At 44.4% G+C, this 27,512-nt stretch overlaps 1 protein-coding gene across 2 annotated transcripts in view; it reads right to left on the bottom strand.

Moving 5' to 3' along the window:
* ST6GAL1 (ST6 beta-galactoside alpha-2,6-sialyltransferase 1) overlaps nt 1–27,512 on the bottom strand; it is a 125,799-nt gene that overhangs the window by 81,301 nt on the left and 16,986 nt on the right. For both annotated transcript variants that reach the window (XM_069475209.1, XM_069475208.1), the window contains exons 2-3: nt 13,158–13,299; nt 4,238–4,366 (exon numbers count right to left, since the gene is read on the bottom strand). The gene's annotated coding sequence lies outside the window, so the exon portion shown is untranslated. The remainder of the gene's footprint in view (nt 1–4,237; nt 4,367–13,157; nt 13,300–27,512) is intronic.

Consider the following 27,512-nt stretch of genomic DNA (forward strand, 5'->3'; position numbering starts at 1 on the left):
ATGGTTCTTTGCTCAAATAAACTCTGTTACATTTATTTTGTCTAAAGTTTTTCTTTTAACACCTCTTTCCTTCTTCCCTCCCAGAGTTGGGATCCTTCTTTACTTTGCATAGCTGCTCCACTCCACCTCTCTTAGAACATTAACACACCCAAAGCCCTCCTCAGTGCACAAATGCCCTCTGCAGCACACTGCACACAGCAGGCACCAACTGGGCACCCGGTCCCTGAAGAACAGCTCAACCTTCACACCCAGCATATGATAGCACTGATTGTTTGACCACAAGTGACAAGGACCTTTGAAGTCAGCTCATTCCATTTGCTGAGTTTAGAGTTTTAGAGTGTAGATCCAGTGATCCAGAATCTACTTCCTCTTGACTTTTGTCTTTAGGATCTAGTTCTAGGACTACTGAGATTTTATAAAATAAATATCCTTTCACAATAAGATATGCTTTCAATCCATTTATATTATAATACTAACAGCTAACATTTATTGAGAGCCAACCATGAGCCACAACTTATAGGCAGGGAAGAACATTATAATGTTTGTTAAACTTAAGAGATCCTAAAACATCCACTGCTCCCCAGGCCCCACCCTAGCTGGGTTAAATCAGAATCTGAGACAGGGCCTGGGAATTGTTCTTTTCACAAGAGCCCTAGCTGGTTCTTAGGACCAGGCAAATTGTGGACTGATGGTATAGTGGTTAAGGTGTGACATACGTGGGTCCATGACCTGATTCCATCATTTATTTGTTTTATGATCTCCAGGCAACTTACTTAACCTCTCTGAACCTCAGTTATACCGCTGGGGGTTCAGAATGACGACAGCATCTCCCTATATGGTATTCAGAGGAATAAATGAGATATTGGTCATAAACCACTTAGAATAACTCCTGGCACAGAGTAAACTCCTGCCAGTATCATCATCATCACTGATCTGAATGACCCTATAAAAAATAATATCCCTATTATTTTTGCTCAGTGGTATACAATTAGCAATATAAGTGCCTGAGGCCAGGATTTAAACTCAGACCTGACCATCTCCAAAGCACTAAGTGCCTATACAGCAGGAAAGGAAGGAGGAATGAAATGGGCAGGAGGCCCAGGGGCATAGAATGATCCATATATCCAGGTCCTGGCTACAAATTCATGCTTGAATCTAGCTCATGTTGTATCCTCAGGAGCAGCCATTAGGCAAGAGCTCTAGCCAGGAAGACGCCCTCAAGCACCATGGTAAGGAAGGAAAGTCTGTGTTGGACTTTCTCCTGCCTCTGCTTCTACTCCTCTTCCACACAATTCCCCCTTCCACCACCACCCTTTTGAGGCCATACAGAATCCCACTCTCCAGGTCTGCAGCCAGCCCTACCCAATGAGCCCCTCTCCTGGGAGCCAGGCCAGGCACAGAGTTTGGGAGGCTGGCCTGGGGAACACGGATGGCCTCTGCTTCACCCTCCAATTATAAGGCCTCCCGTTGTGACTTCAGGCCTCTAGGACCCTCTCTCAGTGAGTCCTAAGGCTCATCTAGGCACAGAGCCTGGCTCACTGGTCAGTTAAGCAATAGTTCTGGGCTTCAGCCTATCACCTCTCCTTTCTCTGAATTTCCCTGACATGTTTCAGTTAAAGTGGTGCCACCTGTGACTCATACTTTAGTACAAGTTTATTAATGAGCCCTCATTCATTTCTTCACACAAATATCCCCCAAGGACAGGTGACAAATAGGGCCAAGCTCCTGCTGCTGAGGCCTTCGGGGAAGAGAAAGACCATAAACTAGTGAATGGAACACCCTGTAAGGCACTAAGAACTAAGGGCTGCGGTGGTGCCAATTCTACTAGAGGAAGTCAGAAAAGGTAAAGTTCATCCTGGGTCTTAAAGGATGAATAGGAGTTTCCCGAGCAGAGCAAGGCATACCCAGCAAAGAGAACAGCAATGGAGAAGCTCAGTCATGAGTGGCCTACAGGGCTGAGAAGAAGCTGTGAGGTGAGGCAGGGGATGCAGCTGCAGTGGTGGAAAGTGGGCTTCAGTAGGAGATCGGCACCAGACACAAGTGTTTCTAGTTTCAATTTATCCTGCCAACAACTGGGACTGGTGGAGGTTTTCTAAGCAAGCAAGTGACATTATTAGATTGTTTCTTCTAAACTCCGTGGTGAGCTCCTGGTGCTATAAAAGAGCTTTGATGGGGCATGAAGAGGTGAAGAGGGGCCATTTCAGCTGATAGAGGACAAGGTGCCAAGACTATCTCTCCTCACTAACCATCCACCCCACTAAACCCTGGCCCAGCTGACATTGAACTCCGGTCAAGTGCCCACTGGAATCCTAGGCTCCAGAAATGTTTACAGAAAGATGGGGAGAGACAAAAATGAGAGACAGAGGGACTGGGACCAACTGCAGGGATAAACTGCAGGTGAGTCAGAGAGATGTGATTCTGTGTCTAGCGGCTCACTCTGCCCTGAAGGGATCTTGCGCTTCCAGCTGGAGAGACCTAGGTGTGAATCCCACCTCCCCTTGACTACCAGCAAGCACGGCCTAAAGTAATTCACTTAACCTGAGGCTGTTTTCTCATCCACCTACCTCAAAGGCTTGTTCTGGAGATTAAAACTAATTTATTCCAAGTGGTGAAGGTAGTATCCACTCTAAGAAATCATGGCTCTCTAAATATTACTAAACTGATTATTAATGTCTTCATTTTTATCTTACAGGGTAGGAGCCTTCAGACTAAAAGATCTTCAAAATTAGCAGGCCCCACTGAGGCTCGGGTGGAATCAGGCCTCCTGAGATGCTGGCTGGGCTGTCGTGTCTCCTACATGAGGCTCCGAGCAGTCCCTTCCAAGTTGCTTTCTGCCCTCCCTGGCCGTTTGCAGTTTCTGCAGGATCACATTTCCCACCTGACCCAGTGGGCCCTGGAGAGCAGTTGGCCTTGCAGCTCGGGGCTTTTCAGAGGTCTCACATGACAACCTGGCAGGGTGCAGCTGTTCCCAGGCATTAATAATACAGGCCTTTTTCCGCAAACTCTGGCAAACAGTCTAAAATGACAAGTGAAAACATTGGGTCCAAATGCTCACTGGGGCTTAGGGCAGAAGAGGAGGCCAAAATAACTTGTCTTTATCAGGGCTAAATCGTGGAACTGAATCAGACTTCAGCTGAGGGTGGTGGCTGAAGGAAGCGTTTGGTGATAAAAGCAAGGAAATGTGGGGAAAACTGGCAGGGAGAAAGGAACAGCCACATTCCTTACAGAATAAACCTTCTCGCCTGTGTAGTCTCACAGAGGAAGGCTTCAGAGACCCAGCAGCAGAGAGAGAGGAAGCCGAGTGACCTGTTGTTTGAGTAGAGCTGGGCCGTGGATTCCATCTCAGCAATAGCCAAAAATCACAGCAGCCACCACACCCACCCAGAGACATCTAGGACAGGAGACCTTAGGAAGACCAGGCCCCTCTCCCTCACAATCAGGAGGTGAGTGGGGTCCATCTCAGCAGAATCTTTGTCTCCTTTGATCGTACTGTATCAGCACCTAAAACAGTGCCTGGCATTAAAGCACTCAGTAAATATGAACAACCGAAGGAATGTGTATGGGGGAGGGGGGGCGGAGAACATGGGCTTTGTATCCCAGCAGCACCATTTAGTAACTATGCAAATACAAGCAAGTCATTTGGTCTGAGCCTCTCTTTCCTCATCAGGGAAATGGGATAATGACACACACTTCAAAAGGTGTTCAGAGAATTAAATAAAATGATGTATGTAAAGGGCCCTAAAACAATGCTTGGCAGTTGCAGGCATTCAATAAATGGCCTCTCAGAATTACAACTCTATTCTTCCATCAGCAGATATAAGTCAGACCTTGATAGTCAACTCTCTACTTCCAATTCTTAGGGAGGGAGAGAGACTAGGGGGAAGTGAAGAAAAAAAGTGTGAAACAACTAAAGCGGATAAATCAAAGGAAAGCAAAGGAAGACTGATGAGATCACACCACCCTGTGTGGCCTGGGGCAAGTGGAGTACCCTCTGGGTCTCAGAATTCTTTACAGTAGGATGTAGAGTTCCTGGAACACAGTTAGGAACTCCAGCGAGTCCCTGGAGAGCCTGTGCGGCTGTCTTGGGGTGGGAAGGAGGGAGACCAGTGGGCTCCCATGGAGCTTTAGGCAGCTTCCTATGGGAGGCTTTTCCTCTGAAGAAACGGTTCGGAACTGGCCTCACCCCTGTCCCAGCCCTGAGTCCCCCAGCCTTCCTTCCGCCCCCAGCCTCACTCACCTCTGCAGGGTTTGGCACTGCCAGCCATCCTCTCTGGAAATCTCTCTCCACTGCCTCCTCTGGCGCTGCTTTCCATGGGTACAGTGTTCTGCTTCTTTCTGGCTCCTTCCCTGGCTCCTCTTCTTCCTCCTGGGCAAGAGGAGTAGGACAAGGACAGAAGAGAGGATGGGAGAATATAAAGCATGCCAGGCAAGGGGAGAACAAGATGTGGGGAGCTGCTGAGTTTGGCTGTGGACAGGCAGAGTCTGTGGGCTTTGTTGAAGTGCATCAGGCAGATGGACAAGGCAGGTACAGACCAAGAGAAGAGCCACTCCCCTCCCTGGCATCTTCTCTCCCATCCACTTCTTTCCCTGCCCCACCACCCCTGCCAAAGTTGGGTCCATATCACCTAATATTAGGACCCTCACAACAGCCTCCCAACCTATCCCCTGCCCCTCCTCAGAGACTTAAATAGCATCTTCCATGTTTACTCCGTTAAGTCCAAATTCCCTAGTCTAGCACACAAGACTGCACACCCACCCCACTCCCCGGCCACCAAGCCACACCCCAGGCATTGTTTGTTTCTTTAGTCCGTTTTGCTCCTAGTCCAGCTGTGGGCTCCCGCAGGTGCTCAGCAAATACTAATTGAATTAATGAATGAGATCCTCCTGCTGGGAGCATGAAACTAATTCCATAAAATTACAAGTAATTCTCTTGCCTTTTGCATGTAAAGATGACCCAACCAATGACAGAAATGTTCTACAACTGGATTGCAGTGACAGCTGCACAACTCAGTAAATTTACTAAAAAAATCACCATGTTGTACATTTCATGTGGGTCGATTTCATGGAATATAAATTGTACCTCAACAAAGTTGTTTTAAAAAATCTGTATGGTGATCAAAACCACCATGGTGGCTCCCTGTGTTCAGCTGAGTAATGAACTGTCTGAGTCACGAGCACACTCAAAAGCAAACAACAGAGAAGACGACCCAGGCCCGGAAGGCGCAGCAGGTTCTGAGTTTATCTCAGGCCCTGGGGATTCAGCAGCAGCTGGGAATGGGTGGATGTGGGTGGCCTCCCAGAACAGTCTGAGTTGTCGGAGTGGACAGGAGAGCCCTGGGGCGGCCAGGCATCGGGTCAGACTGCAGTCAGGACACAGCGTAAAGTGAACTGATCCTACTCAATGTTCCATGTTGGCCTCAGCAGTAGCTCAAAGCTAAGGTGCCAGACCCCAGGTCAGAATCACTTTCCTGAGGAAGTGTTTACTGGCCTCCCAGACTGTGTGGTTAACTCACATGGCACCACAGTGCTTCCTGCATAGCAATCCACCAATTCATGACTTCACATTTGATCGTGTTGTTATTTAATCAACATTTTTCTCACTCTTTAGACCACATGCTACATGAGGTCCAAGACCATCGTTCATGTGTTCACAGTGCCTAGCACAGACCCAAGCACATAGTAAGTGCTCATTTAAAAAAGTTCAGTGAGTAAGTGGACACTCTTCGCTGACTGAACGGGGCCCAGGCACTACACTGTGTTTTCTGTCAGTGCATCACCATCCTGCAGCTGGGTGTTCATGCTGAAGGCCCCCAGGAGAGGAGAAGAGACAAAGAGTAAGGAGAGGGAACCAAGGCTTCTGAGGGCACTTCACTATGCCCCCTCCCCCTCCAATTTTGCCCTCACAACAGTACACAAACTAGGTATTATTACTGCCCTGTCTACAGGTAAGGAAACTGAGGCTCTGCAACTGGGAGCCAGATGTATCAGGCTAGAAATATCTTTTCCAGGCTCTTTTCCAGCCATCCCTGATGGGCAAGGGTGGGAGAGGGTAAACGGGAGTCCCTACAGCGCACAGTCAAGGTTACTGCTGCACAGGCAGGTAGCTGAAAATCTGAGAGCCAGTCCAGTCATGTGCTGTCCCCCAAGGTCAGGGCCCCGCGTCATCCCCCTCCAACATCTTCCCCCAGTGTGTGTGAGCCAGCCCTGCACAGCAGGCTCCGAACAGAAGAGTTTCTTCACAATGGTGACTCAGAGCCTGAGCCCCACTAACACCTGGGCAGCCCATGCCTAGTGCAGGTCTCCTAGGAACTCGTCATCCCCCCAGGAAACACATCGCCTTCCCTCTGCTCTATTCCCCATCTCAACAGCTCTGACTGCCCCTGCCCCAGAGAAAACTCATGGCACATCCTCCTCTCCCACCCACATGCTCCTAAGGGGGGACCCTGAGGTCCTTCAGGTTCACACAGCAAGGTGTACGCCATGTGAAGTTCACTAGTACAGGCAGTGTACAGTTAGTGACAAGTAAGACAGCACAATGACTACGAGGACAGACTTGGGTGTCATACTACCTAGGTTCAAATTCCAACTCACTGGCTAAGAGACCTCTTTGCACCTGTTTGCTCATTTATAAAATGAAGATACAAATAGTACCTAACTCTTAGGGTTGTCATGAGGATTAAACGAGTTAATATATATGAAACACTTAGTGTGTGCTATAGAAAATGTGCAATATAATTGTTAGCTGCTATTGTCTTTTTCCCCAGTGCATTGAAATTACCTCTCTATCTATAAATGGAAGGAGTAGAAGACGCTGAGCTTGAGGAGAGCCTGAGGACATGGCAGCTGCCCTTGGTACTGTCAGACCTCCAAACACTGAGAAACAGTCATCCTGGGCCAACTCCAGAGTTTTCTTCTCTCGGCTGCCAGTAAGTGCAGATATTGGCACACTGGCCCCAGGGAGGGACAGGGTGGAGTGAAATATCAACACTTGCAGGCTGTTTGCTTATTTGTGAGAAAAACCTAGCCTCTCTGGAAAGATACACAGCTCTATAAAATATCACTTTCCTGGGACCAGGACAATGAAGAAGGATCTCCTTTAACTGGTGACCTGGGTTGAAGGACAAGCAAGTCATCCCTCTGGGGCAGCTGTGGAAATGGTGAGAGGGGGCTTGTCAACACTGGACGCTCTTGCTTCCCACACTCAAGGACTACAGGCTTAGGGTCTAGCTTCAGACAGCCAGATCCAAGGAGCAGAAAGAGAGGTACATAACTAGCTAGGCAAACACAAATTAAGACCACAAGGAGATCACTACATGCTTATTAGGACAGTAAAGTAAAGAAAGTGGCAATACCAAATACTGACAAGGATGTGGAGAAAGTAGATCACACTGCTGGTGGGAATGTAAAATGCTATAGCCACTCTACAAAATAGTTTGCCAGTTTCTTTAAAAACTAAATAATATACTTATCATACAACTCAGCAGTTGCACTCCTAGGCATTTATACCAGAGAAACAAAAATTCATGTCACACAAAAACCTGCACATGACTGTTCGTAGCAGCTTTATTTGGAATAGCCAAAAACTGGAAACAACCAAAATGTCATTCAACAGGTGAAGAGTTAGAGTGCAGTACATTCATACCATGGAATACTACTCAGCAATAAAAAAGAGCAAACTACTGATACACTCAACAACCTTGGTAGACCTGAAGGGCATTATGATGAGTGCAAAAAATACAATCTCAAAAGGTTGCATATTATATGACTCTATAGAATACTCCCAAATGACAAAATTATAGACATGAAAACCAGAAGGGAGAGCCAGTGTAACCACAAAGAGGCAGCACAAGGGAGATCTTTATGGTGATGAAATAGTTCTGTATCTTGATTGCAGTGATGCCAACACTAATCTACACATGTGAGAAAACGACATATAACTGTACAATCTCAGATTCCTGGTTTTGATATTGTACTACAATTACATAAGATGAAAGCACCGGAAGAAACTCAATAAAGGATGCACCAGACCTGTCTGTACTGTCTTTGCAATATCCTGTGAATCTAAATTGTTTCAAAATAAGTTTTTTTTTAAAAAAAAAAAAATAGGCACACAGCCAGTAAGTGGGGGAGCTGGGATTCCAGTTCACATCTTTCTGTGCCAAAATTCCAATGTTCCAACCAAGTCAAATTACTCACAGTTATGAAATGCATGAAATGCATGTACCATGACATTTCATATCTCCATGCCTTTGCACATACAAACTTCTGCAGAGACTGCCCTTCTCTCACCTAGCTAACTTTTACTTTCCTTTAACACCCAGTTCACACACCTTCTCCTGCAGGAAGCTTCCCTGGCTCCCCTTCCTAAGATTACTGCTCTTCCTCTGTACTTCCTGCACACAGCACTTATTCAACTGAAGTGTAATTATTAGTTTGCTTGTTTCCGTCTCCTGCCACGTGCAAGCCACAGAATTGGAAAAAAACGTTTACAAAGCATATCCAGTAAAGGACTTGTCTGTAGAATAAATACATAAGGAACTCTTGTAACTCAATCATAAGAAGATAAACAACCTGATTTTTAAAAAATAGGCAAAAGATATGAACAAATATTTCACCAAAGGAAATATGCAGATGGCAAATATGCTCATAAAAAGATGGTTGACAGCATTAATCTTTGGGGAAACACTCATAAACCACAATCAGACATCACCACATACCTATTAAAATGGCTAAAATTCCAAAGATTGACCATACCAAGTGTTGGCAAGGAAATGGAGCAGCTGGAGCTCTAGTACACAGCTGGTGGCAATGTAAAATGGTGCAACCACTCGAGAAAATAGTTTGTCAGCCTCTTAAAAAGTTAAATACACATCAACCATATAACTCAGCCATTCTACTCTTAGGGAATTACCCAAAAGAAATAAATGCATATGGCCCCACAAAAGTTTTTTCACAAATGCTTATAGTGGCTTTAATGGCCCAGAATTAGAAACAATCCAAATGTTTATCAACAGGTAAATGAATAAATAAACTGTAGTATAGCCATATATCCATTGCTACTCAGCAATAAAGAATGGAACTATTGATATACACAGAACAACATGAATGAAATCAAAATAATTATGCTGAGTGAAAGTAGAGTACATGTTGTATAATTCCATTTATAGAAAGTTCTAGAAAATGCAAAGTAATCTATAGTGGTAGGAAACAGCTTAGTGGTTGCCTGGGAATGCAGGGCAGGAGATAGGAAGGGCAGGAGGGAGAGATAGGGCTCAGGAGGACACCTTTAGGGGTAATGGTTATGCCCATTAACTTAATTGTGAGTATATAGATATGTCAAACTCATTAAGTTGTGCACTTTAAATATGTGCAGGTTTTTGTCTGTCAATCATACCTCAATAAAGGTACACGAAAAATAGTAATGGGTACCATTTAGTAGGCATCTACTTTATGGGAAAAAAACTTTACATAAATAATTATTAATCTTCACACGAAGTGTGTATTATCCAGCCCATTTTACAGATGAGGAAACTGGGTCAGAAAACCAAGGCAGTCATGTAGCGATGATCAAGTCAGGCTTAGACCCAGGTCAAATGCCTTCAAAGCTGGGGCACTCTTCTCTGTTTTGAGATGCCTTCCCACAATGGCAAATTCCCAGCCTAAAGCCACAGGTGATAGCTCCCTGGCCTAAGCAAGACCTCTAAAAAAGATCCAAAGACGGGAGGGTTGGGGCTGCAGGAGATCTCTGGCATCACTGAGATAACACCCTCTCCCTTCTGTGTTGCCATTGCCACAAATTTCCCCAGTGGCCAAGCCCAGCCCATCATAGGTACTGAACCAGACAGGCTAAGGCAGGAAGTGGGCTCCACCTGATCCCCAGGACAGCCTTCCCCCTACTACCAGAGTGGTTTGGTATAAATGACCAGACCCCAGTTCCACTTGTGCAGCAAACAAGGCGCTTCCCTTTTCTGGCCCTCCACTTCCTCGAGTGAAAGATGGGAAGGCTAACCAGCAAGCCTTCGGAGGAACTTTTTCAGCCCTAAGTCATGCTCTCTGAGTGCTCTGCTGAACTGAAGCTAAAGGCAGAGCACCCAACCCTGCTTAGCAGCACCCACCCACCTTGCTCCCTCTGCCACTCTGCCGCTCCCCCTCAGCCTCACACCTCTGCAAGGATCTTCCTGACACCCACCATCAGCAGCTTGAGCACTTAAAACTCTGTGTTCAGGGGTCTGGGACACGCAGCAACTTGAGACATAACTTGTCCCCCTAGAGTTCCTGAAGGAAAGGCTGGAGATGAGTAATTGCAGGACAGATGGGAAAAAGAAGGTCGTAGACAGTCTTGAAGTGGGGAAGCTCCTCCTTTGGCCTTTGTCAGAGCTGTACGCCCAAGGCTGGGCCAGCATTTCTTGCCCAGACAGGCCGAGATATTTGGCTGGGCACATAGTAGGCTTTCAGTAAATATCCGTGGAACTGAATTAAATCCCTCTTGCCAGAGGAATAATCTCTTCGTCAGTCGTGGAGGAAAACCAGATATATCCATCTCAGTGCTCCCCTGGACACCTGGAAAGAGTTCTGAGAGTCCGGAAGCTGAGAAGCCTCTGCTGCTTCTAAATGCCTGGGAGACCTGGGAGCCACCAGCACTGCGTCTTACCTCCTGGGGCATCCAGTGAACAGAGGACTACACTCTCGGACTATAAAGGCTCCCAGCTCTGATGCTGTCTTACTCTACAGGGGAGAGCCCTTGGGATTTGAAAGGAACAGTACAGCATTCTGTAAAGCTCGGAGCACCTGGAGCCGCAGCTGTTCACACAGCTTCCGAGACGGGATGATGTGCCCCGAGGGGAGGGACTCTGCGTGTTACAACCGGATTAACCGTGGGTGAGCGCTTAGGAGCTCTGAGAAGCCGTGGAGGTCACAGACAGGCTAAGTTTACATCTCTGTTGCCTATGAGCTATGAAATTGTGGACAAGTCTCTCTACCTCTCTGAGATTCAATTACCACATCTGCAACAGGGGGACAGATACCCCATTAGGTTGTTGCAGAATTAAACGAGATAATGTAGGCAGAGCACAAAACAGTGCCTGGAACCATCAGGAGCTCAGTAGACATCTTTCCCTTCCCTTCATCATAAATACACCCAACGCTCCTCAGAATAAGATCTTAGCTGGTTCCACTGACCCAAAAAACCAGGCCCCTGATGAGGAAGACTGAAGTCCAAACACACTAGAGAGGCACCCAGCAAGTGCACCGGGGCTGTGGCAGCAGACACAGGGGAGGGTTTGGGAAGGGCAGAGGCAGGGCCGGCACCTGGAGACCCACCCACCACCTCCCCTGCCAGTTCTGTGCAGGGCTCCATTATCCGGTGGCCTCCGTGCTCCCGTGGCCTCTTGAGCAGCGCCCACCCCCCACCCTGTAACCCGGGCTCTCTTCCTCCTCCACCTCAGGCGCTGATAATCACCAGCTATGTGACCTGGCTTCCTAAATGAGGGTGTGGAACCAGATGGCCTCTACAGCCCTTACTACCTTTATAATTTTCTGAACCTACAATTCTACAAAGACAAACTGGTGCCTAACTGACGCCCCACCCTCTCCCCATCCCTTCCTTGACACAGGAAGGACGTGCCCAGAGGGAACAGGATTCAGGAAGCAGAGGGGGAAGGACAGAGGCTGGGATTTCATTATGTTAATTTAATTAGCTCTAATCTTCTGCCACAGCAGGGCTTTGAAGAAAGAGGCTTTTGTTGAAATTTCACTTTTGGCAGGAAGTCACCCCCCTCCCACCCCCTTTAGAGATTATGAGTCAAAAGCTCTGATTTCAGTTCTGGCTCTCACAGCCTGCTTTGCTTAGGCTTCCTTTTCACACTTTCAGCAACTTCTTGACTTTTCCAGGAAGGAAATCTGCCCCAGATGTTGGTCAGTAAATGGAAGGTTTTCATCTGCCTTCATAGAAGGGTGTCAGTAATTCACAGACTCCCCAAGGAGAAAGAGCCAAAGGGGAGAAATGCCAAGTTTCTCCTTTAATAAACTGGGGGTTTCCCTTTCAGCTAAACCCCCTCTCTAAATGGGCAGAGAGCCTCACTGTTTTCAAGACATGTTCAGTTTCATTATTTTATGGGGCACTTGCAATTGCCTTATAAAATAATGACAGAAATCTCACTCTCATTTATTCATGCCACTGACATTATTGAATATCTACTGCTCACAGGTGAGGAAACGAAGGGACAAAGAGACACATAGGTAAAGTGACTTGCTCTGCCAGGTGCCTTGCGGCCTGTTGGCAGAGTAGGCACTGGAAGCGGTGGTTTGCTTTCAAAATCTCCAAAAGTAAAAAAGCCCTGGTTTGCAGCATTTGCTTATTTCCATAACTTAAATTTTCCCACCATGGTCAATTTTAAGCCATCAACAGTTTTCAACAATTTTTAACAACCCATTTGCAAAATGCTTGAATATTTTAAAAAATTGGCTCTATAGAGTTTCCAGACTAGAAGCAGGTTTTCCTGACTCCTAATTGAGTGTTTCTTTCTGCTTCACCGTTCTTCCTCCATGCAAGAGAAATCAACATCCTGGGAAGTTTAAAAAGTAACCTTAATAGAAAACTACCTGAAAGATTGTTAACAGGGATTTTCTTCCACATCAGTATTTTTCCAATCATCCTATGAGCACATATGGTCTTTATAATCAGAACTTACCTAGGTAGTTAAAATCATTTTTAGTGAGCTTACTGGAATGTTTTGGAATAACTTCCCTGCATAATTTCTGTCACTCTGTCTCCCTTGGGATGGGGGGGAGGGGCGGAGAGAGAATGTGTTTCCTAAAAGCTCCCTTGCAGAACAGGGGAGGTACACTTAAGTTAAGCATTCACCTGAATCTGGTGCAGTCTTACCTGGATGAGAAATTCATTCCCTTTGGAGTTCAAATTTCACCAGCAATTGAGAAAATACAACTCCCTGTCAAGATTCAAAAAGATCTGCTCTGACAAATCTGATGCCTCTTTGGCCACCAAATGACCTTGCCTCCCAACAGGCTGAGGCCAAAGCAGATGGTTTGACTGAACCAGAAACAATTGCTCCTTCTTTCCTGAGCCTTAGAGAAGACCACTCCTCAACAAAAGGCATTCTGTCCTCTCTTCCCTCAAGCTGGGATTCAAGGGATCTTACCTCAGCACTGGGATGGAAACCTGGGACCAGGGATTAGGACAGGCTCAAGGGGGCCAGTCCATTTCAGCTGGGCTCCATGACATCCACTGCTTGTCCCGGGGCTGCTGGCTGCAGGGCTCTGCACGGTTGGCTCTACCCCTGCCTGCAGGGGGAAAGAAAACAAAGAAAATTTGCTGGCTGAGCACCAAAAGCACATACGTTAATACACACAGGAGGGTAAGAGCACTTGCTCAGCGCACTGCCAGCCCTGGTCATCCTGCCACTTCAGAGCCCCTATCAGAACCTTAGCCCTCACCAGAAGGAGGCAGCCTCCTTCCCAGAACCCAAATGGGCCGCATGTTCACCCAGACCCACCCTCTTGGGGGCTGCACAATTTCAGAGCAACGTGCAGATTAAGCAAAGCAAACTCTACTACAGTCATTGAATGATCAATGATAAGAACAGCAACAGTTAGAAAGTCACAGAGCTGACCTAAGTCTTGTGTTTAGATAAGGCTTTCAGACAAGTGCCTCCAATCAACAACTACATCAAACTTACAGTCTCCCTTTGACCTATAGTTGTTGTTTATGCTGCTACAAATGTGAATTCAATTTCTAATTCATTTTGGAATCATTTTTAACTGAGCCTAAATTTTAACCCATATATTATTATAGCTGTCTGGGTGGAGAGCATCTGTTTTGAAAGTAATTGTTGTTTTTCCTTATGCCAAAGAAATTTATGTTCAATCTATAAATTCTAGAAAATATAATTAAGTGAAAAGAAGTTACCCATTCTTTCTCCACTCAACTACAGATAACATACGCTGTCTGGTTTTTGTTTTAGTTTTCTTTTTTCCTTTTGTTCTCTAGATTTTTTAGAAAGATGTGGCAAAGCTAAGCATGGTTTAGTGACAGCTGTGTCATTAAGTAGTCTTCAGCAGTAACATTTTAATGGCTTCTCTGGCGTCACTTTAATGGCTACATAATATTATATGCATGTACCCATGGATCTCCAAGGAGCCATGTATGGCACCCTGCACAGCTGTGCCATAAATTTTACCCAGCCCCCAAAGGATAGACATTTAAGTCATCTTCAACTTTTTTTTCTAATTATAAATAGTGTTTAAAACTAAATCTTTGGCGGGAGACCCATGATTATTTTCTTAAGACACTGTCTTCGAAATCAAATTGCTGGGTCAAAGAGTTTCCAAATTTCTCAGGCTTTTGAACAGTCTTGGCATGCCAGCTCCAGGACTACTGCACCATAGAAACTCCTCCCAGCAGTGGAGAAATATGCCCAATCCTCTAACCTTCCTCTCTTCCCCAGTCCCTCCCTCACACACATCCTCATTCACCAGGATAACATTTCTAGTGGAAATGAATGGGGGGTTCTGAAAGTCTGACTTTTCATTTTTCATGCTCACACTCAGCTCAGCCCAAGTCTAAGACAAGATCCATGATGCTAAAATGAGCTCCCATAAACAAGGCTGGGGGAAGGGGACAGTGCATGAATAAGAATTGGTAAGGGGGTAAAAACAAGAAACCCATTGAGGAACAGAGAAGGAGTGGTAGATACATTAAGTACAGTGTCCAGGGGAAAGAAACTCTTAGATACAAGAGAAACAAGAGTCACACCATGAGAGGGCAGATGATGATAGGAATTAATATCAGATAAAATTGAAGCTGCAGTGAGCCCTTGGAGGAGGTGAAAACATCAAGGCCTCCCAACGATTCAGGGTAAAACAGAGTAAACAACAAAGGCATCAGGTGAGATGGAAAGAGAAAATGTGGCTTGAGGCCTTGGGTACCTTGCTGATGTCTACAATTGTCAACAAAACACCAGGAGCCAGAGGCACTGTGGGGAAAGGAGAACAGTGAGGGAGAGGGCTGGGAGCTTGCCAGCAAGGAGCCCTGGGGAGCAGGAGCACAGCACTCCTGGGGAGGGGATGCTACGAAGCTCCTGACTCATCTGCCCCTTACCAGGAAGGACAACCCCACTCTCCATCTCTGTCTAGGCAGCTTCTAGCGTCCTTCCTTCCTCTCCAGGCCAAACCTTCAGTGAGATGGATAATTCCCAGGAGATCTGTCTAAACAGATTATTGGATGTCTTGGCCCTGTGACCCAGGCAAAGACCTTGGGGACCCAAGTCTCATGCCCTTTCCTAGCTGAGCAGGCCCCTTGCCCTGCCTGCCCCACACACCCAGCTTCCTGGGAAAGAGGAAGAAGCTGGACTACCAAGAGACCAGAGCAGAAGTCTGGGGAGAGGCAGACAGGAAACCTTGCATGCAGTCCCAGAGACAGCAGGTGCTCGGTGACTCCAGCGGCTGCGAGGCTGGTCTGCACTTCTTACTTCTTATTCCTGAACTCAGAATTTCGTTAGGTCTCTCTGTTCTTTGCAATCAAATTGCTCCACCTAAAACAATCTCTTCCAGGTCCCGAGGCTGCAGTAATCTTGGGCTGGGAAACCAGGACAGTAAGAGCAGGACTCCTTTCCAGCTCTGTTCAACATGGTAAATCTGTGCAAGTTAGAGGCCTGGCACTGAGGGCAGGAGCTGCAAATAACCCAGCCTGTGAGGGCCAGGTAAGAAAGCAGTTAGCACAGACCTTGGTTTCTTCATCTCATAGAAGAGCATGGTCTAAATGGGCTCTGGGGTCCCTGCTGGCTCCACCACTGAAGTCTAAGGCAGCTGTGAGTGAGAGTAAGGGCTCACCTATGATCTGGTGCACCACTGTGGGGCAGGGCTCAGGCCACTCTTTGCGGCTCCTCAAAAGCCTTCTTTTAAAAAAACTTTTTTCACCAAGTTTGTGGCTGGATTTTTGACAGATAAGGCCACTGGATGGAACCATCCTGGATTGCTAAAGCATAGCTGGGTGATTTTTCTATTTTCCATTCTATACGAACTCCTCCCCTCACCTTATTTGGCATCACACATTCAACTGATCATAGGGTCCCCATACCACCTATAAGCTCATGTGCTTCCTTGCAGTTTTAATACAGCTCCCATTTAATTCACAGCCCCGCTGTAATCTGTCACCACCAGCTCTGCTCCCTCTCCTTCCTCCTATCCCACAAGCAACATGGCGCTTGACGTCTAGATTTGGTTTCCTTGCTTCTCTCCCGAAGCCCAGCCAGCCAAGATGGTACTCGGCTCCTTCCTCGCCCTCCAGCGCTCAGCACAGCCCTCACCACACTGTCCCCACCTTACAGCCCCTGGCAGCGACTGGGCCAGCCCACTCTCTCCTCCACCCTTAGACCTCGAAGCATCCAGATGACACAGAAGATGAACAACTAAATAAGAGGCTGCCTTGGCCTCATTAACTCCCTCTTGCCTCCAGCAAGTGTTTCCTTGAAGGAAGTATACAATGGGTGAAGCACAGACCACAGACGCAGAAGCAGGATTCGGAGAGCCCACCAAGAACCAAAGAACGCAAAGAAGTTCATAAATTGAGCCAAGAATTTCATGGCCCGGCCCCTCGAAGCAGGACCATTGCTGAAAGGCTCTGCTGTGCGTCAGAGAATTAGCCCCTGGCCCCAGGTCCTGGCCTCCGAGAGCAATCCCCGCCAGGGCCAGGCACACAGGAGCCGTAGGGCAAGATAACCCTGTTAACCCTGGATCCATTATTCCATTTTATCTGGGATGTGGGCAATTGTTCTGATTGTGTTTGAATATGGAAGCTAAATTAGCTAAGAGCTTTTATTGATTCTTGAGCAGAAAACATTCCAGGATCTGGGTCTCTACAAATCTGCTGAGCACTGCAGTCAAATCGGAAGACACCACACCCAAAATACAATAAAAACTTCTGCTAAAATCAGGAGACTTCCTGCTGATTTCAGCTTCCCCCTTCCCCTCTCAGGGCTCACGCCCCTCCTTGATGGTTCATCTGTGAAGCCTGGACCCAACCTTACGGGGCTCCGGTCCTAGACCACGTGTTAACCACAAATATTCCTTTTTTATTTTATTTTATTAGCAATTGCTATGTGCCAGGCACTTTATGTGCTAAATTATTCATTTATTCCACATACAATCCTATGCGGTCAGGAATGTTTTCTTCATTTTTAGATAAAGTGACAAGAGTTCTGGTAACTGTTAGTAATACTAATAGCTGGTAATAGCTATTACTAGTAATAGCTCAGGCGCAAAACTGATAAGTGACTGAGCCAGAATTCCACACACCAACCTGCCTCCCAGCGGGCTTTCTTCCCTCTAGTGTTAGGATAAAGGTAGGCCAACAGATCCCAGTAAAAAGCTGGAATTAAACATGAGCTGCACACTGAACACATGGTGGGCTGTGACCAGAAGAGAAATGGTGTAAGCATTTATTTACAGAGAACCTGAGAAAGGAAGCTCTTCTGCCACTGCCATTTACAAAATATCCAAAGGAGGGATATTTTGCTCACTTATTTGACTGTGTTGTTAATATCTTCTCTACAGCAGTCAGTTTGGGTTACTCCTATTTTAGGTACCAGCCTGAATATATAGGGGGACAAGTGAGCCCTTTTTTAAATCAAACAATATATTACACATGATTTTTAAGGTCCAGTGGTACTGCAAGGCTTACAAGGAGAAACAGCAGGCCCTGCCCACACCTCCATATCTCTAATTTCTGCCTTCCAACTCTTTTATCTTCTGCTAGAGTCATCTCAGTGTATCTAAATAGCATGCTTGCATGGCTCGGGGTTTTTTCAATGTTAGATGTTATTCATTGACTTCCTGCTATAAGAAATGAGCTCTTTTACCACCATCCCATATACCTCTCCCCCTTCCCGTATCCTCCCGATAGTTATACCATTTTTTATTAAGTCAACACTAGAAATTACATTGTTATGACGAGACAAATTACTGTTCACAGCCAAGCTCCGTGCGCTATGACTAATTCCTTTCATGTACATTCTTTAGTTGTCATTTCTGGAGTCCATTATCACCTCATTTGTTTGTTTGCTTGCTTAATTTTCTATGTACGTAATTCAGCACTCAACTTTTCCAACAAAACTGTAAAACTCATCATAGTACAGCAAATACCATTATGTAATCAATCAGTTCTTTAAAAAAAAATAATTCTTGCAGATCTCCCTTCTGGAAACTTCCATCCTACTTCAATCTGAACTGGTTGTTCTCCAGGCTTAAAGAGAGATCCCACTTCTTAGTTTACCCCTCAGTTTTGGAGGAACATATACATAGTAGCTTTCTCAGAAAGGCTGTGTGGGAGGTAAAATAATTGAACCTTACATCCCAAATGTCATTATTTCACCCTCACATTTGATTAATAATTTGTCTGTATATAATTTCTCAGTTGAAATTTTAAAGGTATAGCTTCATTATCTTCTAGCTTCAGTGTTGCCATAGAGATAAGTAATGTCAATCATATTTCTATTCGTATATGCATAATCAGTTTGGGTTTGGGTTTCTTCTGTCTAGAAGCTTGTCTTTGGGTGTGTGTCTTTTTTTCATTCATAGCCCTGGGTACTTAAGGGGGCTTGTGAATCTAGAAGCCCGTGTCCTTCAAGTCTCAAAGTTTTTCTTGTTTTATTTATTTATGTATTTCTTTATTTGTTTATTGAGACAGGATCTTGCTCTGTCACCCAGGCTTGAGTGCAGTGGCACAATTGTGGCTCACTGTAACCCCAAACTCCTCGACTCAAGTGATCCTCCTGCTTCAGCCTCCATGTAGCTAGGACTACAGGCATGTGCCAGCATGTCCAGCTGATTTTTTAAATTTTTTGTAGAGATGGGGTCTCTCTATGTTTTCCAAGCTAGTCTCCAACTCCTAGCCTCAAGCAGTCCTCCCACCTCGGCCTCCCAAAATGCTGGGACTAGAGGCAGGAGCTACCGCACCCAGCTGTATTATTTCTTTAACAATTCTTCCCTTGTCTCTATTCTCTTTTTCTGTAAGGCTTATTATTCAGATGTTGGACTTCATAGACTAATCCTTTCTTATTTTTCATTCCATTGCCTTTTTTGTTGGAGTTTTTCTGCTTCCATAAGTTTTCTTCAACCTTATATTCTAAACCATCTACTGACTTACTCTGCTATCATACTTTTAATTTCCAAGAGTTCATTATTCTCTAAATATTGCTTTTTGTTTTGCACACTGCTTTTATTTTATTAATGTAATATCTTCTCTTGTCTCTCTGAGACTAGTAATTACAGTTTTTGTGAAGTTTTCTTCTGCTCCCTATATTGCCTCTATTTCTTTCTTTTTTTTTTTTTTTTTTTTTTTTTGAGACACAGTGTCACTCTGTTGCCCGGGCTAGAGTGCCGTGGTGTCAGCCTAGCTCACAGCAACCTCAAACTCCTGGGCTCAAGCAATACTCCTGCCTCAGCCTCCTGAGTAGCTGAGACTACAAGCATGTGCCACCATGCCTGGCTAATTTTTTCTATATATATTTTTAGTTGTTCAGCTAATTTCTTTCTATTTTTAGTAGAGACGAGGTCTCACTCTTGCTCAGGCTGGTCTCAAACTCCTGAGCTCAAACAATCCACCGGCCTGGGCCTCCCAGAGTGCTAGGATTACAGGCGTGAGCCATCACGCCCAGCCTGCCTCTATTTCTTGTGAGTTTCTTTTTATATTGTTGTTTGTCTCTTTTAATTTCTGTCTTTCATGTTTCAAATTTTTCTCAAATAGCCAGTGATCTTTAGCAATCTTTTTAAATTTAAAAGTGAGACAACAAGAAGGTGAATGGATGTTCTATGTGCATGGGCAGGGCTGCTGAACTGGTGGATCATACCAGAGGGTGAGTCAGAGGAATTGTACATTTTATCTGAAGAACCCTAAATATCAATATCTATAGGCCTTCTCTCTTGGGCTGTTGAGTTTATGCAGAAAGACTCCTTTAATCTCATGATGAGGGAAAGCAGAATATAACCCCAGCTTGCAGACTGTGTAAACAAAGCAGAAGAAGAGTCTTGGGGGCAGCAAGAGGTCTCACTGTTGAGCAGGTAGACTATCACTCACTCCATCTGCTGTAGAAGGGCAGTTCACACACATCCTTCTCAGGTTGGCCTGCTGTGCCTGATCTTAATCAGGTCTTAAAACTGAAAGACAGAAAGGTCACAAATAGACAACCTAATGAATCGACTTAAAGAGCTGGAAAAAGAAGAACAGACTGACCCAAAACCCAGCAGAAGAAGTGAAATTAATAAGATCAAATCAGAACTAAATGAAATTGACAATAGGAAAACTATACGGAAGATTAATAAAACAAAAAGTTAGTTCTTTGAAAAGATAAACAAAATTGACACACCTGTGGCTAGACTAAGAGCAGAAAAGAAAAATCTCTAATAAGCTCCATCAGGAACATGAAAGGAGAAATTACAACTGATGCCACAGAGATACAAGATATCATCTATGAATTCTACAAAACATTTTATGCACACAAACTGGAAAATGTGGAGGAAATGGACAAATTTTTAGAAATACACAGCCTCCCTAGGCTCAACCAGGAAGAAATAGAATTCCTGAATAGACCAGTATCAAGAACTGAAATTGAAATAGCAATAAAAAACCTTCCTAAAAACAGAAGTCCCAGACCAGATGGTTTCACACTCGAATTTTACTACACCTACAAAGAAGAACTGGTGCCTATCCTGCAAAAGTTATTCTACAACATCGAGAAGGATGGAATCCTCCCCAACACATTTTATGAAGCCAACATAACCCTGATACCAAAACCAGGAAAGGACACAACAAAAAAAGAAAACTACAGACCAATATCCCTTATGAATATAGATGCAAAAATTCTCAAGAAAATCCTAGCAAACCGCATCCAGGTTCTTATCAAGAAAATAATCCATCATGACCAAGTGCGCTTCATCCCAGAGATGCAGGGATGGTTTAACATACGCAAATCTACAAATGTAATTTACCACATAAATAGAAGCAAAAACAAAGACCATATGATCCTCTCAATAGACGCAGAAAAAGCATTTGACAAAATTCAACACCCTTTTATGATAAGAATACTTAAAAAAATAGGCATAGAGGGGGCCTACCTAAAAATGATACAAGCCATATATGATAAACCCACAGCCAACATCATACTGAATGGGGAAAAATTGAAAGCATTCCCACTTAGAACTGGAACAAGACAAGGTTATTCACTGTCCCCATTGCTATTCAGCATAGTGCTGGAAGTCCTTGCAAGAGCAATCAGGCAAGAGAGCAGAATTAAGGGCATCCAAATGGGGGTAGAAGAGATCAAACTCTCACTCTTTGCTGATGATATGATATTATATCTAGAAAACCACAAGGATTCAACCAAGAGACTCCTGGAATTGACAAATGAATTCAGTAAAGTCTCAGTATACAAAACCAATACACACAAATCAGAAGCATTCATATATGCCAATAACAGTCAAACTGAGAACCAAATCAAAGACTCAATATCCTTCACAATAGGAACAAAGAAAATAAAGTACCTAGGAATACATTTAACTAAGGAGGTAAAAGACCTCTACAGGGAGAACTAAGAAACACTGAGAAAGGAGATAGCAAAGCACATAAACAGGTGGAAAACCATACCATGCTCGTGGATCAAAAGAATCAACATTGTTAAAATGTCTATACTGCCCAAAGTGATCTACAGATTCAATGCAATCCCTATTAATTTACCAACATAATTTTTTACAGATATAGAAAAAATAATTTTACTCTTTGTGTGGAACCAGAGAAGATCCCACTTAGCAAAAGCAATCTAAGGCAATAAGTACAAAATGGGAGTTATTAATTTACCAGACTTCAAACTATACTACAAGGATGTGGTTATGAACAGGGACACAGACCAGTGGAACAGAACCGAGAATCCAGATATAAAACCATCCACCTATAGCCATCTAATCTTTGACAAAGCAGACAAAAACATACACTGGGGAAAAGAATCCTTATTCAATACATGGTGTGGGGAAAAATGGATAGCCACATGTAGAAGACTGAAACAGGACCCACACCTTTCACCTCTCATAAAAATCAAATCACGGTGGATAACAGACTTAAACCTAAGGTGTGAAACTATTAAAATTCTAGAAGAAAACGTGGAAAAAACTCTTACAGACATTGGCCTAGACAAGAATTTATGAAGAAGACCCCAAAGGCAATCACAGCGACAATAAAAATAAATAAATGGGACCTGATCAAATTAAAAAGCTTCTGCACGGCCAAAAAAAAAAACTGTCACAAGAGCAAACAGACAACCTACAGAATGGGAAAAAATTTTCACATGCTACACATCTGATAAAGGGCTGATAACTAGAATCTATTTAGAACTCAGGAAAATCAGCAAGAAAAAAATCAAACAACGCTACCAAAAAGTGGGCAAAGGACATGAACAGAAACTTTTCCAAAGAAGACAGAAGTATGGCCAACAAACATACGAAAAAATGCTCAATATCTCTAATCATCAGGGAAATGCGAATCAAAACCACAATGAGATATCACTTATCTCCAGTGAGAATGGCCTTTATCAGTAAGTCCCAAAACAATAAATGTTGGCATAAATGTTGGCCTGGATCCGGAGAGAAAGGAACACTCATACAGTGCTGGTGGGACAGCAAACTAGTACAACCTCTGTGGAAAGCAATATGGAGATACCTGCCATTTGATCCAGCAATCCCATTATTGGGCATCTACCCAAAAGAACAAAAGACATTCTATAAAAAAGACATCTGCACCCGAATGTTTACAGCAGCAAAATTCACAATTGCAAAGATGTGGAAACAACCCAAGTGCCCATCAATACATGAGTGGATTAATAAAATGTGGTATATGTATACCATGGAGTCCTACTCAGCTATAAGAAACAATGGTGATATAGCACCTCTTGTATTTTCCTGGATAGTCCTGGAACCCATTCTACTAAATGAAGTATCCCAAGAATGGAAAAATAAGCACCACATGTACTCACCATGAAATTGGTTTCACTGATCATCACCTAAGAGCACGTTTAAGAATAACCTTAATCGGGTGTCAGGCAGATGTGTGGGGGTAGAGGATGGGTGTACACATACATAATCAGTGTGATGCACACTGTCTAAGGGATGGACACGCTTGAAGCTCTGACTCAGGGCGGGGGGGGTGCGAAGAGGGGGTGGCAAGGGCAATATATGTAACCTAAACTTTTGCACCCCCATAAAATGCTGAAATAAAAAAAAAATACTGAGTATGTTCCTGGAAAGATCCTTAAAAGTAATATTAGTTACCAGAAAGAAAGGGGGAAAAAAAAACACTTTACCCGCATAGATTTATAATCACCCTCAAATTAGTACAAATCAGGGTTTTCCACCGAACGGGTTAGAAATAAAACTTGATTTTTACAGATTTTTAGACTTGGAAATTGTGGATAAGGGGTTGTGTATGCATTTTCTACACCTCCAGTCACACTTGGGACATTTTTCACGGGGATTTTGTCACTCTGTGGGGCTGCCTGCTTGCAACAAGATGGGGCAAAATGAGGCAGGTTGAGATGTGGGTGCAGGGTGAAGGCTTGGCTCAACAGGGAAACAGTATAATGACACAGTCACTTGAAAGGTCTGAGTCCCAGTTCTATGCTAGCAAGCCATGTTACTTTGAGAAAGTTATTTAACCTCTCTGAGCCTCAGGTTTCTCCTCTTAATTGTGGGTTATTCCAACTAATTTTGGAGTGTTGTTGACAGAATTTAGTTAAACTCAGCCAAGAAGTATGTATTATGCTTATGATTCCTAAGGCATTGCTCTCGATCCTAGGGAAATAACTGTGAACAAAAGAGATGAAGTCCCTGCCCTCATGGAAACAACTTCCTAGTGAGATGAGACACAGGGTTGAAGAACAACGAGGCAGGATAAAAGGGAAAGAGAGAGCCAAGCATAATGGAGGGAGGAAACGGGCATGAGATTATTGTCTTATATAAGGGGGTCAAATGGCCTCTCTAATAAGGTGACATTTAAACAGAAGCCTGAAGAAGAGATGGAGCAAATAGTGGGGATTTATGAAGGAAGGGTGTTCCAATGGGAGGGAACAGTGCAAGAGCTCTGGGGAAAAATGTGTTTTATGTCTGAGGAGCAAGCTCAGTGAGGTGAAGCAGAATGAAGAGGAAGAAAGAGCAGGAGATGAAATCTGTGAGGTTCTGGAGGTCAGGTCATGCAGAACACTATAGTCCTTTCTAAGACATTTTTTTTTTTTTTTTGAGACAGATTGTTCCTCTGTCATCACAGCTAGAGTGCAGTGGTGTCGTTATAGCTCACAGCAGCCTCAAACTCCTGACCTCAAGTGATCCTCCTGCCTCAGCCCCCTAAGTAGCTGAGACTACAGGCATGCACCACCACACCTGGCTAATTTTTCTATTTTTAGTAGAGACGGGTCTCACTCTTGCTCAGGCTAGTCTTGAACTCCTAACCTCAAGGGATCCTCCCACCTTGGCCTCACTGAGTGCTAGGATTACAGGTGTGAGCCACCATGCCCAGCCCTTTCTGAGACTTTGGCTTTGAGTGAAATGGGAAGCTTTCATTGGTTTTTGAGTAGAGAAATTACATGTTACACATCTTTTTAAATGATCACTTTGGTTGCTATTTTGAGAATAGATCACAGGAGTAAGAATGTAAGCTGGAGGCCCAGTTATGAAGCTGTTCTAAAAATTAAAAGTTGAGATTAATCTGACCTGGACCAGTATGAATTTGGTGACTCTGATAAGTGGTTGGTTTCTTGATTAATTATGGAAGTACAGCTGACATGGTTTGCTGAGGGACTGGATGCAGCATGAGAGAAAGAGACTCTAGAGTCTTAAGCCCTAGCAAATGGAAAGATGAAGTTGTCATCTACTGAAGTGGGGATGGCTGTTTTAGAGAGAAAAGCAGCGGTTCAGTTTTAAACTTGTCGTATTCAAGATGTCTACTGGACATCTAAGGAAACTTGTCAAGTAGATGGTTGAATATAGGAGCATAGATTTCAGTAGAAAGGTCTGGCAAGGAGATATAAATTGAGGGCTGTCAGCAAATAAATGGTATAAGATTGCCCAAGAAATGAGGAAACAGAGAAGAAGCCAAATCCACGGGCCTCTCTCCGGAGCACTTTAAAGTGAACAAGTGAAGGTGAGCCAACAAAAGAAACAGAGGGGAAGCCAGTGAGAGAAGAGAAGAACCAAACACAGTGATATCCCAGAAGCCAAGAGAAGAAACTTTTTCAGGGGAGATAGAATGGTCAACTATATCAAATGCTGCTGATAAGAAAAGGATTGATTGACAACTGGATTTGGCAATAGAGCTTATTAGTAAACCTGACAGGTATAGTTTTGGTGGTGTGATTGAGGCAGAAGACTGATCAGAATGAGTTTAAATGAGAATGAGAGAAGAGGAATTGTAAGGAGCAAGTGCAGACAACCTCCCAGGAGCAGAAAAGCGAGGCAGTAGCCAGAGGCATAGATGAGATCAAGAGAGGCTGTGCCTATGCATGTGGGTGGGTTTAGGCAGGAGGCACAGCAGACATAGATAGAGAGATAGAGATGATAGAGAGGGGTTGATGGTGATAGAGATGGCGATGGAGATAAAAATAGAGAGAGAGATGTACATGGGAATGATCCAATAAGAGAGAGAACACTGGAAAGTGAAGAAAGAATTGCTGTTGTCATGTCCTTAAGTAAGAGGAAGTAAAGTTGTATACACAAGTGGAGGTGCTGGTCTCAAAGCAGTAGCAAAAACAATTAATCATCCATAGTAACAGGAAGAAGGTAGAATATATGGGCATAGATTTGGTGGTAGAAATGTGCTATGGTCTGAATGTTCATGTTCCCCTCAAACTCACATGTTGAAATCCTAACCCTCAACAAGATGGTATTAGGAAGTAGGGCCTTTGGGCCATGATTAAGTTGTGAAGGTTCTCCCATCATTAATGGGATTAGTGCCATTATAAAAGAGTCCCCAGAGAGCTAGCTAGCCCCTTCACCATGGGAGGACACAAGAAGTTTCCATCTGTGAACTAGGAAGACAGCTCTTACCACACACAGAATCTGCTCACACCTTGATCTTGGACTTCCCAGCCTCCAGACTGTGAGCAAAGATTTCTGTTGTTTATAAGTGACCCTATTTATGGTATTTTGTTATAGCTACCTGAAAGGACTAAGACAAGAAGTATGAAAGTTCTCTTCTGATTGCCATTATTTTTTCAGGTAAGTGTGAAACAAGGTTGTCAACTGAGAGTAAGGATGGGGAAGGAGGTGTTCGAGGATTGAAGAGAGAAAAAGGTGTGAAACGGTCATCTCAGTTAGAATGGCAGTGGTTCTCCACCATCACTGCCCACTGAAATTAACTGCAGAGCTTTAGAAAAAGCTACTGATATCCAGGTCCATCCCTCAAAGATTTTGATTTTATTAGTTTTGGGTGGCATTCAGGCAGCAGTACTTTTTATAATTCCCCCCAGGTACCACTAATGACAGCCAGAATTGAGAACCACTGAACCAAGGAAATGGGACAAGATAGCCCACAACACCTTAAGCCCACTTAAGCATCATGGTCATGCATTAGAGGATGGCGGTATGCTTTTCTACAGGCACATTCCGACTTGTGGTGTGGGGATAGCACAGAGAGAGAGCAAGAGCTGGACTTAAGGGCTAAATGAGATATTTATAAAGTATACAACACGCCTGGATGTAGTAAGAGTTCAGTATATGAAAGGTCCTATGTTTATTTTTATCACCAGCTAAGTGACACATGCCATCCTTATAGCAAACAAATTCTGTCTTTATCTTATCCAAATAATTCACCCAATTTGTGTATACCATAGGGTTTTTAATTCATTTGTGAATAACTAAAACCATAAATGTATATCCTTAAATATCAAGGAGGTCTCTTCTGGTTGATTTTATGTGACACTGAGCACTGCACATGGGGTCACTGGACTTCCCAGCAACTGCAAAAGTCAAACGTCACCCCTCCGCCCACCCACTATCCCTATTTGATAAAAACAGTTTTGTACCTCTGTTTTGTGAAGCCCCACCAGTCCATGCTACCTGGAGCCTGCATTTTAGTGGGTTCTGCCTTTGCAATTCCTGTCCGGTAATCTGTTCCTCCCCCTTTCCACTCCTGATGGTAACCCTGAGCCTGGGGTCCAGATACCTATGAAGAGACCTCTGTAATGACAAATGCCACTTCAATGCCCTCTCCCCCAGTCAAGCCTGGCAGGATCCCTGCCCATGTCCACACATCTGCTGGAAAAAGGCTGCAGACTCCATCCTGACCAAGCTGGCTCAAATGCCAGCAGAGGGAGAAAGCCCTAAGGGCTCACCTCCCCAGGGACCCCCCAATGTCAGCCCCTGCCCTCCCTTATGAGTGGACCTACAACTGCCTGGCAAACTCCTCTTCATCCTTTTCAGGACTTTGAGGGTCTCATCGCTTCTCTGACCTGTCCTGCAGGCAG

This window comes from Eulemur rufifrons, chromosome 7 (genome assembly GCF_041146395.1).
Source record: "Eulemur rufifrons isolate Redbay chromosome 7, OSU_ERuf_1, whole genome shotgun sequence".
NCBI classification, from domain to species: domain Eukaryota; kingdom Metazoa; phylum Chordata; class Mammalia; order Primates; family Lemuridae; genus Eulemur; species Eulemur rufifrons.